Genomic DNA, 6,156 nt, shown 5'->3' with positions numbered 1-6,156 from the left:
TATATATATATATATATATATTCAAACAACTAAGCATCGTTATGGTAACGTTAAAGCAAAAGATTGAGAAAGATGGATATAAATGCACACATTGTAGTAAATAAACAAGATCATTCTGTATCAAATTATGAGTAGGTATTTTATCTGTATATATAAAACGTGATGAACACATACACACATATATATCATATAAAAACAATGTGACCACAATATAACATTTATAAATATAAATACGGTAGGTTAATTCTTTGTTAAACTCGGCGTGGTTTTTTGTAGACAAGAATAATTTATTACAAGCAATACGTACAAATAACAATAGTAATACACAGAAATCTTGAGTAATGATAATCTGTGGAAAGACATATGACTAATATCAAAAATAGGGAAACGTTAAACCTAAAAAAAGTCCTTAAATCTTTATCACGTCATGAGTACACACTTGTTTCTAAGTATTAAAGTGTAGGGTTTTAGTAATGGGTACATGTAAGTTTCTAATACACTGTGCTTCATATATTATTGATCCGAATAACCTGTATATCCCGAGTAAACAATTTGTTCGCAATATGCCGGCAAATTGTCAGTAATTTTAAGCAAAACTACTCAGCAAATTGGCATCAACTGTGTCCGCATTAGGCTTCGATTTTGTTGCCAAAGCTTGTCGACAAAAAGTAACAGCAATTTGCTAGCAAAAACCGAGCACAAAGCTTGATACATATTGAAACATATTTTGGTCTGAGACCAAATTGACGCCAAATATAAAGCAAGATCTGCGCAACACGACACAGCTTTGCTTGGTTTTTGTCAGCAAGTTGCTGTTATGTTTTGTCAACAAGCTTGAATATATTTTTGCTAGGAATTTTGCAACATTGCCAGACAAAACAAACTCTGCATCATATTTGATGTCTTTCTGCTAATAAAATTTGTAACAAGCATTTGGCAAAATCTGTTTCGACAGATTTGGTTATCTGGGTCAATACAGGTGCAAATAATGAGAATGATGACTCTTAGCGACTTATTGATGTAGCTATTTTATGATAAGAATTTTTATATCATTCACAAGTATTTCAGCAGCAGTATGAATTTTTGCTATTTTATGATAAGCGTATGTATAGTAATCATAAATATTTTGATAAAATTATGACATTTTGCATTGTAGTATTTGCACAGGAAAGTTTTGGCAATATTTTCTAGATAATATACTAACATATTGATAAATTATGATAAAAGTTCATAAAACAATGAGGTAACTGTTCTCTTTCGAAAAAAATTATTTATTATAAGAAAGATATCGATACAGTTTTTTGTCATAGTAAGTCTACGTGTGAGTTTATATAATATGTAATTTCCATAAAATATGTATGTAACAATAGATAAATAAATATAACAACGTATAAATATAAAAATTGTATGGTAATGTTGTTGCTTTGTAGTTTCATAAAGAGAACGATAATTTTGGATAAAACAACATGTGATAAGAACAATAAAACTATTGGGTATACAACTTAGTTCGGACCGTTTTTAAAAGATGGCTCTAGGTGCTATAAATAGATGGCAACATTAGCTGATTTTAACTGAATCGTGAAGTGTCGACATCTGTCGACCAAATATTGTTTACAAAAGTCTTTGAGTTTTGCACAAGTTAAATTTTTACTGCATTGAAAATGTCGAGTTTCGTTCTAAATAAGCACCATTTGCAGGAAGTTTTGATTTTTTGTTTCAATTGGAAGAAAAGTGCAGCTGAAGCGCATCGAATGCTTGTGGAAGTTTATGGTGAATCTGCACCATCAGATAAATCTTGCAGAGAATGGTTTCGAAGATTTAAAAATGGTGATTTTAGTGTTGAAGACAAAGAGCGTTCGGGTCAACCGAAAAAATTTGAAGATGAAGAGTTAGAGACATTACTCGATCAAGATTCGTGTCAAACGCAAGGAGAGCTCGCAAAAACATTGAAAGTTACTCAACAAGCTATTTCTAAACGACTCAAAGTCGCGGGATACATCCAAAAGCAAGGAAATTATGTCCCATACGAATTGAAACCGAGAGATATCGAACGACGATTTTGCATGTCCGAAATGTTGCTTGAACGGTACAAAAAAAAATCTTTTCTGCATCGAATCATTACCGGGGATGAAAAATGGATTCACTATGACAACCCGAAACGCAAAAAATCGTATGTGAAGCCCGGCCAACCGGGAACATCAACGCCGAAGCCGAATATCCATGATGCCAAGGTAATGCTTTGTATTTGGTGGGATCAGAAGGGAGTGATCCACTATGAGCTACTAGAACCTGGTCAAACGATCAATGGAGACTTCTACAGGCAACAATTGATCCGTTTACAGCGAGCTATAGCCGAAAAACGTCCAGAATATGCGACCAGACACGAGTCTATAATCTTTCACCATGACAACGCTCGGCTTCATGTTGCTGTTCGAGTCAAAAACTATTTGCAAAACAGCGGCTGGGAAGTTTTGGCTCACCCGCCTTATAGCCCAGACCTTGCCCCGTCCGACTACCATTTGTTTCGATCGATGCAGAACGCTTTCACTGGAATACGCTTCACTTCAGAACAGGGTATCAAAAATTGGCTGGATTCATTCTTGGCTTCAAAAGATGAAACGTTCTTCCGACGGGGTATCCATATGCTACCAGAAAGATGGGAAAAAGTCATAGTTTCAGATGGACAATATTTTGAATAATATATTAATTCAATTTTTTATTCAAATAAATGTGTTTTTCATGCAAAAAAACGGACCGAATTAAGTTGTACACCCAATAATAAAAAATTTTCAGCAAGCATACCGCATATAACATTTTCATTTGTAGAATTACTGTACTAAAATGTTTGTAGTATATATTTGTCTTAGTTCTAATGAAAAATCCAAAGAAAATCTGACGTCACGTGTGTATCTTCAAAGTAAATATTCTTGTGGAATATACTAGAAAGGTAGTTTTAAACTATTCTAACAGAAATAATTTATTATAGTATCATGTGCATTATTATTATTGTCGGTGTTTCTTTTGATTATGAGTGTTTTTCAGTTATGTACACTGATGACACTGTGTAACACAGTGTCCACTAGTGTGAGTGAGACACACTGATATATCCTTTCTCACACTAGTAGACACAGTGTTACACAATATCGCCTATATATGTAGCTTAAGCACTCTATGTAACCACTGTTTGAGTTGCGGTTAAGAACGACGCAAGAGAAACGTATTTCTTCTTTATCTTCTGAATTTCATTCAGAGGTGATAATGTACGATTTTTAACGTGTTGTAGCACTGCCTGCTTCTTGTCTTCTGTCCATTTTACTTTTTTTTCCATACGGAAAGTTTTTCTATATTAGAAAAAAATTGAAATTCTTACATAAATAACATACTATTCTAAAATAATACTGATTTGTATTAATAGTTAAGATTAGATTAATAGTTAAGATTAGATTTAGATTATATATTTATCAAGTGGTGTTTAGTGATAAAGATTAACCCCCACAGAGAAATAAATATACAGTTCATAATCACGATAATTACAAAAGTATTTATATAAAATAATTGTTTAACATAAAAGAAAAAGAGAATATTTGTAATATTAAAACTGTCACATAAACTTCAAATAATTTTAAAAACTTACGTACTACGTTTCCGTTTTCTACTTTGTGTATTCATTTGCTTCTTACATTTTACACTCACTTGAAGAGTTATATACTATACTATCTCCAATAAACAATATGTTTTAGAAAGTATACAACTATATATATAAAAGTGAAATAGAGTTATGTTAATGCTCCACGGAAACACCTAATACAAGAAAGTAAAATAAGTGAATATAAGTTATGGCTTATATATACCATAGTCAAAAAAATACTAAATTTTTATCTGTTAGTAATAATATTACGATTTGGTTTTAGTTTTTAGAGCCGATGTCTGATTCANACTTGTTTTTCGAAATTTCTTTATTTCCTTGTACAGATTCTAGTTATCAAGAATCTTGGAGTCTCTCTGTTTGCTTATGTTTGTAGTGCTTTTTTATATGTGAGATGACTCATAAACGTCGAAAACTTTAGATGAGATCAGAAACTTCAGTATCATTCAGATTGAATTGAATATAATGTGTTTATATGTTTTTTCCATGTCGTCACGCAAAGTCGTTGACTTAGGACTATCACACACAAAATGACATAGAGTGCATATGCGTACCATAAAACTACGTAAACCAATGAGCGTCTAGCATAAAATTGCCATATTGATTTACATAAAACTATGCTAGATGCTCATTGGTCCAACTAATCCTATGCTGTGTGTGATAGCCTTTACTTGTACAATTATGCACAAATTTTCGTATTAAAACACAAGTCCTAAAGCCCAGTTTACATTAAGCACAAGACGCATGTTGCATATCTCGTGGAAGTGGCCAATCACGTTGATTAATTCCATGATATTCAGCTGACTTGAACAATGCGAGTAGTTCCGTCTACGAGATCTGACTTGCCCTTAATGTAAAACCTTGCTTAAGTATTAGTATTTATTTTTGTCGAAATCAGGTAATCCAAAATAAAAAAGGATTTTTTTCGGTATAAGTGTTTCTGTACGAAATTGTAAAAGTAATGTAATAGTTTAAAATAGTAAACATTTATAGCAAAGATACTGTAACTTTAGTGAGTCAAGTTTTATACGAGAAAGCGTCTGTTAATGATATATATATGTTGCAGGTCTTAGGTTTGCTAACTGCACGTTTTTAATATCATCGAGTGATGAGAGATGTAGTTCTTTTATATCTTTTATAAGTAGATTTATACTATGATTTCTTTATCTGTTTTATTAACACTTGTGACACATATCTGCAACAAGTAGTTTTATAAAATCTTTAACTAATTTTTTCTTATTGCTAGCTTGATGTCTGTTAAAGACATGTATGAAAGGTAATTTGAGTTCAGCTAATGTGAGGTAGTTTTATATAAAATGATATGAAATTGTAAGAGAAAAGGTAAAAGAATTGTGCAAAGTACATAAAATTTGATTTTTAGTTAAGTTACTTTTGATAAAAAAATATAAATAATTAATGTATATTTACAAGTAAATGTAAAATATGTAACAATATAAATATTGTTGTATAATAATACTGTTTTTACCATTAAACAATATTTTAATTTCATCATATATAATTATTTAAATTCACGAATTATTTGAAAAAATGATAAAAACATAAAAAGACACGATTGACATCACTTATTTATGTATTCATTAATTTTAGATAATGTATCAATAATTTTGTCATATAAATTATTTACTTGACCGATTTCTGTTTTTATTTATTTAATCATTTATTATTTAATTTGACAAATTAAATGAATTAAATAAAGTTCTAACAGGAGCAATGTAATCGGGGCAAGTGCGAATAGTTGCATGGCGCGCGACTCTCCTGCATACTGTGGCAACGCGCCGTCTCATTGGGAAAATTTAATAGTTTATAACTCGGCAAATAATGATCTGAATCAAAAGTGCAAACAGAACTTTTAGTTCAAAATTCTATTTTCTTTCACTCTCTGCAAAGTTTACTAATCAGTACGAGACACCTTATATATTTTGTTTTTATCACATATAAATATTTTCTTTTTTTTGACAAAGTTTAGTGACTGTCGTGAAAATCGTCATTCCGTAATTTTAATGTCGTCACAGTATACAGTGTAGTACAAAGAGTCATTTCTTCGTATAGGATTAATTCGACGACGTCGTCAAAATATTCGGTGTACCATTAAAATTTTGACTACCGTCGCAAAAGTAGCCAGAAGTCGTCAATTTATCTGATGCGTACTAAATATTGGTGTCAACATAGCTGATTGACATATATACTGTTACGCGAGGGGCACCGTGTATGTGTCGCGGGAGCCGCTTGAACGGCGTGCGCTCGGCGCGACTGTTCGTTGCCGGGCGACCAGCGAGTTGTTGTATTAGAGAGTCGCGAGATCTGTCACGTTACGTTTTTGGACGGCTCGTCCGTTTTCTTGTATTTCTAATTGAGATCCCTGTTGCAATAAAGAGTTTAATAGCAAACCGCGCGGGTGATACTCTATTGACCACAGTACGATTCGACACCGCTCGATTCGACACAGATTTATTCGACACCAGATTATTCGACACCGTACGATTCGACAC

This window comes from Pseudomyrmex gracilis, unplaced genomic scaffold (genome assembly GCF_002006095.1).
Source record: "Pseudomyrmex gracilis isolate BER0280 unplaced genomic scaffold, ASM200609v1 scaffold_475, whole genome shotgun sequence".
NCBI lineage: Eukaryota > Metazoa > Arthropoda > Insecta > Hymenoptera > Formicidae > Pseudomyrmex > Pseudomyrmex gracilis.
This window is presented reverse-complemented; position numbering follows the sequence as displayed.